Source organism: Mixophyes fleayi, chromosome 1 (assembly GCF_038048845.1).
Source record: "Mixophyes fleayi isolate aMixFle1 chromosome 1, aMixFle1.hap1, whole genome shotgun sequence".
In the NCBI taxonomy this organism is placed as follows: Eukaryota; Metazoa; Chordata; class Amphibia; order Anura; family Limnodynastidae; genus Mixophyes; species Mixophyes fleayi.
In genome coordinates this window covers 225,100,478-225,114,621 of record NC_134402.1, presented here as the reverse complement: position 1 = coordinate 225,114,621, position 14,144 = coordinate 225,100,478, and the positions used below count along the sequence as shown (strand labels likewise).

At 41.2% G+C, this 14,144-nt stretch overlaps 1 long non-coding RNA gene across 1 annotated transcript; it reads left to right on the top strand.

Moving 5' to 3' along the window:
- The first annotated feature begins 3,815 nt into the window (after window positions 1-3,815).
- Window positions 3,816-13,455, top strand: LOC142107276 (uncharacterized). Its single transcript, XR_012679926.1, has 3 exons — window positions 3,816-4,039; window positions 4,706-4,802; window positions 13,310-13,455. It is a non-coding gene; the product is annotated as an uncharacterized LOC142107276 (long non-coding RNA).
- Window positions 13,456-14,144: the final 689 nt, after the last annotated feature.

The following is a 14,144-nucleotide window of genomic DNA, read 5'->3' as shown; positions in this document are numbered from 1 at the left end:
CTGGGTGTTATTACATTGCATTTCTAAGCCATGTACAGTGCCTTTGGGAGGCTATTACAGGATGAATACACAGAGTCTGTATGGACCAGTCACAAACCTGTATTCCATTGCTCCATCCCTGTAGTGTTAATGAGGGTATCACTGCTTTTGGGCATAGGCAGAGATTGCATTATTAAAGGTAGCAGGTAAAAGTTCTCTGTATGTTATGTTAACGTTACTGTTCGCTGGCATCTCAGCTCATGCACTGTGGAGGGTGCATGAGGCTCCATACTCACTAGCATTAGCATGATGCTGTTTTTTTCAAAATCTGTTTGTTTTCAACAACAACATGAGATATGAGGGTACAGAAAAGAAATTGGAATCATTTATACGGTACATATAGGGATCATACAGGCCAGCAAAATAAGAACTATGCTGTTTTTATGGAAGTGTAGTACATGTAAACAGATGTGAAAATAAAAATCATGTATCCACATTCCAAAAACATACTAGTAGGTTAATTGGCTGCTATCAAATTGACCCTAGTCTCTCTGTCTGTGTGTATGTTAGGGAATTTAGGGCCCGATTCATCAAAGTTCGCAAACGCATACGCATCTGCTAAATGGCTCTGCGCATGCGCGAAACGACGCTTAAGCAGCGCAAAACACTACATACGCTACTCAAGCACGGCAGATACAGCTCTCAAAAGGCGACTCAATCTCAAACTGCAACGCAAATAGATTTGAGATGACTGCTGACCACTTGAGAACATATGGGTGGGAATGGGCGGAGAGTAGGCGCGGACTGGGTGGAGATGAGATAGTACTTGAGTAAAGTAGGCGTTATGCTTTTTCACTTGAGAATAGTAGGCGTTCCCTCTGCCCAGATGAGTGAAACTGACGTCACTCCTGTCTCAAATCTTTCACAAAAGTTAAGGAAGGCCAGGGTCATGTTTAACTCCAATACAGCTAGCTAAAACCACTATTAAACGCCTTTAGGAGCATCTTTTGCGTTTAAAATGCAAAACGAAATATGCACAACATACATACATATCAATACAGACTGCCTGTGGCATTTTTTTTTGTAAAAATTTTTTTATTGAGCTTTTAGATATCTTACAAATGTTCCATTAGTATGTTTGTGTAAATTAAGCTTTTTTTGCTTTACATACCCCTTTCTAATCAATGCAATTCGCAAGTGCAACATGTTTGATGTTATTTTGGCCCTTTGGCCTCAATCCGGAACTGCCGGAATGCCGGAATTAGTTAGCTGGAAATAGCGCCCTCTGCTGCTTACTGCCTCTTCAGTAAAGAGGACTAGCTTTTATAGGCCTGTACACTGCTAGCCACATATCTTCTCAGCATTATGGGGAGAATCCAGGTCACAGTGCATTCCGGCTGCCGGAATGGTTGCCTCAGTGCATTCCACATTCATTCCGGCTGCCGGAATGGTTGCCTCAGTGCATTTCACATTCATTCCGGCTGCCGGAATGGTTGCCTCAGTGCATTTCACATTCATTCCGGCTGCCGGAATGGTTGCCTCAGTGCATTTCACATTCATTCCACTGCCGGAATGGTTGCCTCAGTGCATTCCACATTCATTCCACTGCCGGAATGGTTGCCTCAGTGCATTCCACATTCATTCCACTGCCAGAATGGTTGCCTCAGTGCATTCCACATTCATTCCACTGCCGGAATGGTTGCCTCAGTGCATTTCACATTCATTCCACTGCCGGAATGGTTGCCTCAGTGCATTCCACATTCATTCCACTGCCGGAATGGTTGCCTCAGTGCATTCCACATTCAATCCACTGCCAGAATGGTTGCCTCAGTGCATTTCACATTCATTCCACTGCCGGAATGGTTGCCTCAGTGCATTCCACATTCATTCCACTGCCGGAATGGTTGCCTCAGTGCATTTCACATTCATTCCACTGCCGGAATGGTTGCCTCAGTGCATTCCACATTCATTCCACTGCCGGAATGGTTGCCTCAGTGCATTCCACATTCAATCCACTGCCGGAATTGTTGTGCACACTGCATGGGTAATTATTTCATTTTATGTAAAATGTCTCCCAAACAATAGACTTTGTCATAAATATTTATGATAAATCTCCAACCATTCTGAACAATTACCAATATCATTAGTCTCAATATGTTACATGCCTGATTTGACAGTTGGTGATGGTGCGTTTGCAATAACAAATAATATTAGTAGACATATAATAACTCGAAACTATATTTTAGGGTTTTACACACATGATTTATGCAAATTTAAAACAAGTGTACTATTACCACAGGGACACTTTTAACAGCAACACAAATAGTGTAAGGATATTAATGATCCCTAAGAGCCGAGGGCTGGTGAGGACTCGAACCCACGTAGCAAGCTGGCAAGGTGGATTGCCTAAATGCTACACCACTGTACAAGTGGTGATGTCAAGGGAATAGAATACAAATTAAAGATGACCAGCAACTTCTAGCATAAGTTGTTTCCCTTAAAACATGGGGAAAAATGCCAATACTTGGAAATATTATACCCAGAAAGATTTGGTGCATGCAGAGTCACAATTTATGCATATCGAAATATATCCATGTTGATAAATACAAATCAAAAATAGAACATTTATTGCTCCCATTTCTACAATTTGATTTGGTGGAGCACTTAGCTTTTTCCACTGTTGCCAGTACAGAATTCCTATGTCTTTGAAATCCAAAGTCTTTGCCAACAACTGCTTTGCTGTGTTGTAGCTGATAACACTGTTGAACATTACATATAGCCACCTTACACACCAAAACATATACTAAGTCACAGAGTGGAATAAATACCCTCAAACTTGTAAATATACCAAGGTTAGCCACATACACACATCATTCAGGGTTCAAACTCATTACCTTGTTGTTGCAAGCTCATTTCTTTATTCACTGAGTTATACTTCACATTGAAACACCAACACCAAACTGCACATTAACTAGTTAGCACAGCTGAATGACTGTCTTAGACCTGATAAATTGGCCATGTTGCAATTAATATGAACAGCATGATGGATAACGTGGTATTAAAATATTAACCCTAGATAAACACACACATTAATAAAAACACTGTTTTACTAAAGCAGCAGGAGCTGCAAAAATGTCACCAAACAAACGCGAATTAAGCGCGTTTGTGAATCTTATGCTAAATACAAGCAGTTGCATATAGTTTTTTACTTTTAGGAGTATGCTTAATAATGTGTTTTATTAACTCACTTGGTGCTTAGGGTTGACCTGGGGCCTTGAACTTCTGCACTTAGTATTGGGGGGTGAAATACATAACCACTACACTATCGTGGCACATCTAAATGTAGCACATGCAAATGAATCATACGTCATATAATTGTACTTAAAACTATTTTACCCATACTATTGCCACAACACTAACAGCTTAGCTCATTAATGACATCTGTAATAATCGTTATAATCTCTACTTACCTACAGAAAATAAACGTTGCTCACATGTCAGGTCACTTTTACACAAAACCACACTTGGCTAATTAGAACGAACCTGCGTGCTCCTAATGACGTGTCCGGCATACTCTCCGGCCTACTCACCTGCATTTAATTCACTAATTACAGTGCTACTTAAAAAGACCTTGCTTGGCCTTCTGTGTTGGGAGATTCACAATTCTGGGTAAGTAGCCCTTAATGGTGAAATGTTTCATAATCTCTGCAGTTTATTGCTGTACCTTGCTCAACACTCATGTTTATTTGTAGGAAAAGATATTGGTGAGATACAGATAGAAAATTATGCTGAAAGGTCCTAATGGTTAAGAATTTTATGTTGAAGGTTAATGGAAAAGTCTTTAATTAGCTGCAGAGTTTGAATATTGAGGCAACTGTGTAGACTTGGGATGTGTCTCTGCATAGATACCTCTCGACTGTAGTGACACACATAAAGATTATCCATCTATATTGATTTATTTTGTACCTGTTTACCCTCCCCTCCACAGATCTTGGTCCTGGATTGTGTTTTTTGGGTGTCTAGTGATTGCTTATTGACATTCCACATTTGTCTGTGTGTGGTAAGTAGAAACCAGATATTGTTTTATTACATACCCCTTGTTAAAACACTTTGCATTAAGAATGTCCATACTGTTTTTTGTTTGTTTTTCTCTTTTCTTTTTCTAATACCTTTATTTGAAGTGGTTTTTCAGACCCTACCTTAAAGACACATTAACACTCTGTGCTTGAGTCATTAAGGAGAGCAAAGGATAAAAAATAAGTAAATGTTCTAGTGGACAAAGCATGTTACAATGTAATGGGTCAATGTATTTTTTGGTTATTTTTGGAACAAAACATTAAATATCTTCACATTTTAAAAGATCAGTGGTCAAATCATGTGCAAGCTTAGTCAAGGGTTGATTATCTAAGGTATGGTAATTCAAAATGGGAATATGAATAGACATGGTCCTGGTGTGTTATTGAAATGGTTTATATGTGTAATAATAGGGGAAAAACCATGGCTACCTGTATTTTACCTTTACAATGTGTGTAGAAAGTATAGCTTCATGCCTCCAAGTTTAGCCTTAATGTCTTTAGCTAAATGCACGTTAATGGGGTAGTTTAAATCTACAGCCTAATGTGGCAACATAATTGATGTTTGGTTTTTCTACAGTTTATTGATCAGCACATATAGTGTTGAGAAGTGCACATTATTGACACTTTATTTGTTTTTCTTATATCTACAGCCTTTAGATTACACTTGGCCTGCAGTGCTGGCTTTTCTGCCATTGCACTTCCTTTTGGAGTTGGTGGATGTTGCCATGGTGAAGGGTGTTGTCAAATGTAAGTAGTATAGTGCTATCTGCACTAAAATGTGATTGGCCAGTGAGTGTGCTCCATACAATAATGCCGTCGTTACTAAGCCTGCAATGTGTGGTTGCACAAACAAAACATATGGGCAGATGCTAGCTATGTAACATGGGTTTGGTGTTTCAAATTAAGTCAAATAGTGCATTCAGAATCCTAGGTATAGTCCAAACACACAAGCCATTATTATACACTATAATACCGGCTTTTTTACACATGCCAATGCATTGCTCAATCTCTTGATATCAAAATGCAAGTTGTCTGAGCTAATATTGCCATATTAATTTGTTGCCTTTCGTTCAACAGGGTGTGTTGGCGTGGATTTTGGATTTGTGCCTCACTACATGTTGTTGAATTTCTCCAGAGCTCCAAGCCTGCTTATGTCTCTCTTCAGTCTGGCCAGATTGTCATCTCTTAATCCAAGGAACTTTTACACACACAGACCATTACCTTGTTTTGCTTTGTTTTTGTCAGCACGTTTGAATTTATATATGTAATAAATCTAGCCTATGCTGCAAATGTGTCAGCAATCAGTTGTCATGCCATTTTGTACCATTACTACAGTGCACTGATTAATATTTTAATACCCATAAATCCATGTGTAGTGCTTTCAAAACTATTTTGGAACAGGTTTTATTTTAAATGAATATATGAAATCTAGGTGTGGTTATTTTCTCCTTTGCCACAGATACACCATAGCCTACAAACACGCTCAATGAGGTAAATGTATAGTTTTAGAAAATGTCTATAGTGTGGAGGTTTGTATGTGTGTTTGGTGCTTAGTAGTAAATTGTTTGGACACTTTCAGCTTTTAGAGCGAACATGTGATGTGCGTAGGAATATAGACATCACATTACAGGTAAATGTATATAAAGAAAGCAAAAAATGTTAGCAGTGTCAGGTCACACACTACCAACTTTTGGCCCTTGGCCAAATGGGATAACAATATTTTTTGCTTGTGCTAGTGGCACTTTGTTTCAAAGTGGTCCAACACCCACATGCCAGACACAAACCCCCACACTAACAATTATGGGGAATGCATTAGGGCACTAAGCTAGTGGAGTCTTGCTACAAGGCCATAATACCATCACCTAGGGCCTGATTCATTAGTAATCTTCTTATCTTGTGCAAAAGGTAAGATGCTTATTGTTACGAAGAAACAGGGAGATAAGAGTGAAGCAAAGATGGATTTTCATCCTAACGTAAGAAATTCTTCACTTATGCAGTGGATTTTGCTTCTTATCTCCCTTTTCTGAGCATGAACAGAGTGGATTAGCTTAAGATAAGCAAAAAAGGACAGATAAGATCCTTAATGAATCAGGCCCCTAGTTTGCTAATTGGTCAAGGCAGCTATATGTAAACTTACAGCCAACATAGATACTCCACATGAGAACTAGTTACATTAGTCTGATTACACATTGTTAGGCAGCAGTCACTTGGACATGTTTGCTGAACCTGATAATGTAGGTCTCCAATGTTATTGTGGTGTAGAAATGTGAAATTTATTAATACCATTTTCATGTAGATTGCCCTCTGAAAGTGGAAAGTAGTGACAAATTCACATTCCACCTTTGTTTCTCTTCAAAGTGTGTGTCGTAATACCACCTATGTCTGTTTAAACATGCTAGTCAATGTTAACAATAATTTGCAGCATTTGTCCATGCCTTGGGCAAAGGAAGTACAAAGCCTTAATGTACAGATATCCTCCCTTTAGCATTATGGCTCCATGTTCAAATTCCTTTACCACCATCTAATCCAGGGGTGGGCAAACCTGTCAAGGCCCATATCCAGTTCATGTTTTTAGGATTTCTTTAATCATGTACAGCTGAGTTAATCTATTTGGCTGGGTCAGTAATTATCCCACCTGTTTCTACAGACAGAAATCCTAAAAACATGAACTGGATATGGCCCTTGAGGACAGGTTTGCCCACCCCTGATCTAATGCAAGAGTGTTGGGCCGAGCACACAGTATTTTGAGGGATTAATGTCTGGTAGATATTGTTGATGTTTACATTTAGGTGAGGTATCCAGTTTTTTTGGCTTATAGAGGGTGAACGTGTGCAATGGGTACCTGTGTCTGTATTGGCAAGAAATCACAACATACCAAGCTTCAAATGATAATATGTTGCCCGTTATATAAAATAGCTTGGCCTTGCATAAATGTTTTCCAAAACTGGAAGGGCGCCAAATCCAAGTGACGTGCCCACTTTAACAATGAATGTATCAGTGTACATTACGTAAGAAACTCTAGGGTCTGTTTGTTATAATAATGTATTCAAGGTTCCAGATTGGTTTAAACTATCATGGATTGGGGGGATCAGATCATAGAGTTTGGAAAAGTCTTTCACTACATACACCCTTATAGTGTGTCAAACTGTCACGTTAGTCTGTATTTCTTGATCCTAATCAGGGACCCTTGGGATTACCTGCAGCAGGTCTGAATCTGAACAGAGCAGCCTGGATGATCTTCCTGCTCATGTTCTTGCTGATTGTCCAATCTAGCAGGGGAATGAGCAGTCTGAGAATGTGGACACAAACACTGATTTTGTAATGCAGCCAGAAACACTGGGGCCAATAACTATCCACTGGAGAGAAGTGTGTTGTTCAGGCAATGAACAGATCACAGCAGCAGCTTTAAATAGTTTGTCCCAAGCAACTATTGGCTGAGCACTTAATGGGATCACAGGTGCTGAATCTGGTTGATCTGGAATGATCACCTGACTGCATCCAAGATGCCTGTGCACATGCAGCAGAACAAACAGTGTGTGTTTGATTACAAACGGAGCTGTGGAGGACGGGAATGTTGCTGACGACCAGAAGGCACCCAGGTAGCTGTGATATGACAGCGGCTGATGGGGTAAGTGCACCTAAGATCCAAATGTGAGACCCAACCTATATGTGCTTAGTGCAATAAGGTCATGAGGTTACATGTAAACAACTGTTATGCTAAATGACGTCCAGTGTACCACACACTGTGCATTAGCACTAATCTTAAATACAAATCCCTTATTAGATTTTTAGAATTGGCACAGATTATTACCTGTACAAAATAGTAGTTAACAATATTTGTCCTGTGCCATCATGGGAAAAAATTTTTTTAATTTATTTGGTTACCTTAACACCTCTCTTTTGTGGCTCCTTTGTGTCAGGTTACAGTTTGCAAATGCAATACTTTCTTGACAGAATTATTTGCCCTACCTCTAAAGGGGCACTGTAGTTGCACGTTGTGTTTGCAATTATTTAGTCAGGCAAATAAAGAAACACTGTGGCAAAAGCATTAAGAAGCTTACCTTGATACACTTCTTGTTTAAGTCTTCTTCAGCAAACCATGGGCCAGAATCATTCTGGAAAGGTAAGGTAAAGTAACTAAGCAAGGGCAAAGCATGTCAGTTTGGAGGGGGATGTAAACCAAAAATGTCATTGGAGATGTAATTTTGGGGTAGGAGAGGTCCTACCTGACATGAAAATTTCAGTGTACAAATAAGCTATCAAGTATTTGTGCGGTACATTAGGATACAGACATTTTTTTTTTTTCGTGCTCTAAACCTATTGCTAATTTGCACCACTTGCATTTTAAAAGGCTTTTGAGCAGCATTCAGAAATATGTATCCTTGACATCTAGGTTCATTACTCAATCAGGGCCATGCCATGGTTTTGGTCAGCACACTGATATTAGATACATATTTGTTTGAATACGTTAATGAATCAGCCAGTTTGTTTGGAGATTATACTTTGGTTAGACTTGATAACAAGTATTGTTATTAAAAAAAACATTATGAAATCTGCCGTACAAAATAAATACACATTTCAGTAGTAGGAATTTTTTTATTACAAAAAAAAAATATATACATATTTTCGTCATATATTAAACTATATTTATTAGGTTAAAACAATACAAATTATTTTTTCCGTGTCTTTTTAAAGGCGGTTGGACGGGAGGCTCCCCTACTCCGACTTCTTGTCACCCGTGATGTAGAGGAGTCAGAGGAACCAGGCAATGGGGCAAGGCAAGCGGGTTGTGTCCGACGAGGTGAAGGTGCAGGGGATGGGGATGGGGCCACGACAGGCGAGGGGGAAGTGGGCACAACAGGGGATTGGCCATAGCCACGAGCAAAGGCTAAACACATAAGACGACATAGTTCGGGGTCAGGGAGGGCGGAGGCGACAGACACATCAGGGAGAGCGGACGCGACAGACACATCAGGGAGGGCGGAGGCGACAGACACATCAGGGAGGGCGGACGCGACAGACAACTGGGTATGGGGGCTGCCGAATAAATAATCTGAGCTGGGTGAAGGGATTGTGCCGGAGGTGCGTTGGGAGTGGGCATGCAAGATATCACCCAGGAGTGTTGCAATATTTGTCACTGAAGTATTTAAATTATCCATTTTGGTGGCGAGTGTCGTCAGTAAAGAGGTGTGTGTGCTCATGAAATCGGAGAGTGTGTTAGTGAGACTGGTGATTTGCTGATCCGTGTGTTGGACAGTGCTTGATATTTGTGACAGGTGAACATTCTGTGCAAGAGTGACGTCTTTAAGATTTTGCGAGTGTCCGCTGCCTTACATATTCAGCTGGAGGCAGCTGAGGCTCCTCCACATCACGGGCAACTTCATCATCCACTGGTGAAGCAGGCGCCTGCTGCTCACATGCTGTAGAGAGATAATAAGTAAAATAAAGTAATTAGAATCAATGAGTAAGGTGCGATATTATATTGGCAAAAACATCTTACAACGCGTGATGTAGCATTGGTAAAGTGTCAGCTTCCCTTGAATGTGCTAGCAGCCCTTTCCGCTCCCCAAATACAAACATTGCCACTTATGGTCTGACATTTTAGGATGAGCCCTACATATTGAGACCATTTGTCTTCAGTGTGTAAATTTAATTTCCTACTATGTGATAGGCAAACACATTGTGCAATTGAAGTTTACCTTCACACACACATCCTGAGAGTTGACACTTTTACTCAGACCGATACAAAGCTTTACAGACATTAAGTAAGCAAACTCATCATGTACCTAGTGGAGCGGCCTCTCCTGTTCGGGATGGGCTAGAGCCAGTGTCTATGTCGCCCACCCCAACTATCTCCACCAGGGCTATTGCAGCCCTCGCCCGCTCCTCGAGGGGTGTTAAAATAGTACGTAGTCGAGGCCCCCCACCAGTGCCTTGAGCATGCCTGTGAATCTCAACAAGCTTCGCTTTCAGGCGTCCTTCATAGTCTGCCCATCTGTGGAATAGACAAACATTATTGCCTCACATAGTACCTTCAACTCAAAATGACTCATTTTTCAATAAAATACATTGCACGTTTGCTAATTACACCAATTTATCCTTCACATACAGTAATACAGATTTTGCTCTTTTGAAGCGCGTATAATGTGGTAAACATATTATGTCAATGTGACCAAGGGCCATGGTGTTAGTTTCTGAAAACAAAGGGCCTGATCAACAAATGCATTGGAGTCACAAGGTGGTTTCACCTCACAGGTGACTAATGCTACTATGTCACAATATCCATATTTATCTCTAGCGATATCTATATATATTATTTGACAAATAGACACAGTCAGTAAAGTTAAATAGGGCTATTATTTTTCAATATAATTCGTACCTTTTCTGTACTTCAACCTTTGTACGCTCATACGGAGATATTTCATTTATGAGCCTTGTGATTTCCTGCCAATGCGTTTGGCGCTCGCGTCCGGTTATTTGCCGGTTCCCACTGTGGAACCTCGCCAGAACCCCTTCTACCAGCACCTCCAGCTCCTCCTCTATGAAATTGTTTTTACGCCTAGTTGGCAGCCCTGGTGCCTCCACATTACTTGGGCCAGCATCAGACATATTCCTATTTCAAAGATAAGTTGTGTCTTTATAGGCAATGCACACAGTCAGGTGGTGATACAGAATCTAAGCACATTCCCCCCCTAAATAAGGTACAATTTCACAAACTTCTAACTAGGTCTAAAACACATGGCCCTTATTATAATAAACATTGTGGTTTGTCTATTTAACGGCTATTTAGTTTGACCACTGCATTTTGACTGACATATTAGTCAAATACTATAGCAACATTCTCCTACTACTACTACTACTACTCTTCACTTTTCAAACCATAACATTGGTTTACAGGTTAGCAACACACCAAAATGAAGGATATCACTCAGTTGCAAACCCTATATTGTGTAATTATTATTAATATTTGGTTACAAATCAGCCAGCAACACACTTAAGTGTGTACTCCAAATGCAATTGTGGAGGTATGTGGGCAAAATAAGTGTATACATTTGGACCCATGTGTCCATCAATGCAATGAGCTAGTTATTATGCCGTTGAACAAGGATAAGTTTCAAAAGAACTTAGCATACTGTAGGCTACTATTAAAAACTTTACATGTTAAATGTGAGGCCAGGGGCCCTTTGCTTACCAGTTTTTTTTACATTCCGGCCACACATATTGCAGAGCAAACAGTTTACTACATTAGGAGAACACAAAAAATACTAAAATCTTACAATCTCTGATTTAGTTTGGTACTTACTGTTTGTTGTTGGCTTCTTAGACCAATCATCCAAATGTAATGAAATCTTGATTGTGCTCTATCCAGGCTAAAAAGCGAATGAACAGGCACTAGACCAAAGCACAGGTGGGTTTAAATGGAGTGTTGAATTAATAAACCAGGTGTACACTCTTCTTCCTAATTGCGGAGCACACTGTACTCGTCTCAGTGCAGGCGCCCGCCATGTTCTTGGTGGGAGAGACAATCAGAGTCACAACACAGGTGTGTGAAAGCTCCGCGTGTGACGTGAGCACGCCCATACGTGCTCAGCGAACCAATCGGAACGCAGAGGCCCCCATTTTGTGTTATAGACATTATACCAAAATGAGGGCTGCAATTTTCAGCAGGCGTGAGCTGAGAGTCCTTGCAGAGGGTATGGACAATGTACCCTCTGGACGGTATGTGTCCAACGAGGTGAAGGTGCGGGCCTATCAAAGGGTCCGCAGACGCCTCCGCCTCCGATACAACATTCGGCGGAGCACCGTTCAGCTCCAACGGCGGTGGAGCGATCTCCGGCGCCGCCAGCCCCAGCTTCTGGAGGAGCTCTGTAGGGAGATCAGAATAAGTGAGTTCTCTACTAATCGCAAAAAAAAAGTCAACATATATATATATTTGCTCTATGGCCCTGATTCATGAAGGATCCTTAACTTGAGAAACTTCTTATTTCAGTCTCCTGGACAAAACCATGTTACAATGCAAGGGGTGCAAATTAGTGTTCTGTTTTGCACATAAGTTAAATACTGACTGTTTTTTCATTTAGCACATAGATACTTGATAGATTATTTGTACACGGAAGTTTAAAGTTGATATTTGTGTGCTACATGAAAAAACAGTCAGTATTTAATTTATGCTCAAAACAGATTACTAATTTGCACCCCTTGCATTGTAACATGGTTTTGTCCAGGAGACTGAAATAAGAAGTTTCTCAAGTTAAGGATCCTTCATGAATCAGGCCCTATATGTTTGTAAATATGTTCACCCTAAACACCTGACATGGTCTACATAACAATGTGCAAGCACACTATAAAGGTCATGCCCCTTCCAGTGCACCCAATAAGCTTTGGCTCCTGTGTCCTAAATTTGTGTGCTATCCATTTACTGCCCTAAATGTTTTTGTGTGACAATTTTTACCAATAAGTGTGGTTTAGGAAATCAGCCATTCTAAGTCTTGACCCGAGTGCTGTAACTTGCTAGTCTAACCTTAAAAACATTTTGGAGTGGAAGATGTGTTGTCATTATTGGGTCAAGATTTAAAAGGCACGTTTCAAAGACAAAACACCTTAGTGTTTAGACTGATTTTTGCAAGCTCCCATAAGATGCAAACAGATTAGATAGTGTGCTAGATATAGCTAATCAATCATTACTTAACTGCCTATTTAGACTCTTTTAGACTGTAAGGTACTCCCAACAAAGGGTGATTTCCAAAGTATACTCAACATTCAAAGATTTTTGCCCTCCATCCACTAATTCGGTGGTCCTGTAAAGAGAGAACTAATTGACCAGGGCCAAGGGAGTTTGATGACTTAAAAGCACCTACATGAAAAAAACATACTACGGGCAAATGTGAACAAAACCTAATTAGGCGGCCAGTAGTATGTTTGGGGAGTGTGGTAGACAACACATGCAAATATGGAGCAAGCCTCCAAACTCCACACATATGAAACTATCATCAGGGAGTTGAACTCCTGACCCCAGTGCTGTGAGGCAGACGTGCTAACCACTAGACCACTGTGCTGGGCTGACAAGTCATGTGAAATGCTTTGTGTTCATCATGTTTACCTCCTTGCATTGTTAGTAGCAAATATTTATGCCTGCTGACAATGTAAAGTTGATTAAATATGTATGATCACCTGATTGTCAAAATACAATAATTTTTTTCAAATGGTGATTGTGTTAACATGTCCTTTTGTTTATATTTCCTTTTTTCAAACAGACCGGGCACGCTGGGAACGCCGCCAACGCCGCCGGGCATTCGTCGAGGCGCAGGCAGCTGAGGAGGAGGAGGAGGAGCAGCAGCCAGTGGCGGTGGCAGTGCCACTGTCATCGGAGGAGGAGGAGGATGCGGTGCCAGTGGCAGTGTCGGAGGAGGAGGAGGAGGCGGTGCCAGTGGCAGTGGCAGTGTCGCAGGAGGAGGAGGAGGCGGTGGCAGTGGCAGTGGCAGTGTCGGAGGAGGAGGAGGAGGCGGTGCCAGTGGCAGTGGCAGTGTCGGAGGAGGAGGAGGAGGCGGTGCCAGTGGCAGTGGCAGTGGAGGAGCAGGAGGAGGAGGAGGCGGTGGTAGTGCCGGTGCCAGTGGCAGCAGCGGTGGAGGAGGACGAGGAGCAGGCTGACCGGGAGCCCCAGGATTTTGCGGACTCCACATCGGGCAGCCAAGAGGCAGTGGAGTTCGAAGATTGTAAGTATTTGCGATAAGTGATGGACATAGTTATATAAGATTGACATGTGCATTATACTTGTACATAATCCCTGCTGTGACATATGTTGATTAAATGGTGCCTTAAATGCCACAGGTTGAACACTTATAATATCTGCCTATACATTTTAGACGCATTAAACACTCAAACCACAGCCATAGCCATCTTAACACATGGGCACGCAGGGCATTGGGTAAAAAAATGTGGCCGCTAGCCTGGTCAACTCGTCAGTATATTAATGACTTGTTTATAAAATCTAATATACACCAAAATCGTTGGAATTCCTGTGAGTGATTGTATAGGTAGTGGCCCATGTAGTGCATAGACCTGGGGCCAATAATGCTGGATAAGACAACC